This window comes from Pyxicephalus adspersus, unplaced genomic scaffold (genome assembly GCF_032062135.1).
Source record: "Pyxicephalus adspersus unplaced genomic scaffold, UCB_Pads_2.0 Sca7997, whole genome shotgun sequence".
Taxonomy (NCBI): Eukaryota; Metazoa; Chordata; class Amphibia; order Anura; family Pyxicephalidae; genus Pyxicephalus; species Pyxicephalus adspersus.
The window spans coordinates 1-1,006 of record NW_027324996.1 but is presented as its reverse complement, the minus strand read 5'-3'; the positions used below and the strand labels follow the sequence as shown (position 1 = coordinate 1,006).

At 33.2% G+C, this 1,006-nt stretch overlaps 1 long non-coding RNA gene across 1 annotated transcript; it reads left to right on the top strand.

Moving 5' to 3' along the window:
* On the top strand, window positions 1–942 carry LOC140321529 (uncharacterized). The gene is made up of 3 exons (XR_011918973.1): window positions 1–53; window positions 167–219; window positions 687–942. It is a non-coding gene; the product is annotated as an uncharacterized lncRNA (long non-coding RNA).
* The last annotated feature ends 64 nt before the right edge of the window (window positions 943–1,006 follow it).

Sequence of the window (1,006 nt, the reverse complement as noted above, 5' to 3'; positions counted from 1 at the left end):
AGGCCTATGAGAAATTACTTTCTGACAGTTCACTCACCTTACTGCACTATCAGGTATTACTTGATATTTCTCTGGTTCTAGTCACCATTTACAGAACAAGTCATTATTGACTCTTGCATACTAAATTCCGGCTTCACTTTATTGTCTTTGCATGGTTTGTTTGCAGGTTTACAGCCATTTGAAGAGACTAGGCTACATTGTCACACGCTTTAACCAAAGGTGAGAGTGTTACGTTTTTATTTAATTTGGATAACAATACTTTTAATTGCAAGGACAAATTTCACTATCTAGTTAAGGAATGCCCCCTTTCCCCCCCACAGTTTATTGCAGGTCTATTGGTCTACAGTCTTTACTGATTATATATTAATTATAGTTATCTAAGATAATCTAACTATACACATTATAGCTACTCAGGATAACAACCAATAGTTGCTATGTTGAGCAGTCATTAGTAATATGTGGATCTCTGTGACCTGAGAATTTTAAACTGATTGCTGTTGTTTTGTTCTCAAAACTCCTGGCTTGTCATGGGAAGGAGGGAAGGCAGCTTCTGATCGGGCACTAGTAAGATCAATAAATACATGTGTAGATATTTCTTTACGGCTCTTGCAGGAAATAAAAAAGCTCCAGTATGCAGCAGTCTACAATTTCTCCCTTATTTAAATTTTATTTTTTATTTTTTGCAGCTCTATACAGACCCCATATGAGAGACAACTAAACTTGGATAGCTATGTTGCACACAGCCGTAAGAGGAAAAGAAGCTTGAGTCCCTGGTAAATATTAGACCTCTTAGATTTAATAACTGCAATGATGGTATGCACAAAATATAATCATATTATAGGGATCAGTAAAAGAGATATTTAAGAACTTAAGATATGTCAATTTATTTAAAAATAAGTAATATTAAGATTTAGAAGTAAGATTTAGGAAAAGTAAAAGGAGCCATAACTTATGGCTTTTATAAGGAAAATAAATAATTCAAAAACATTTTTTTTATATATATACA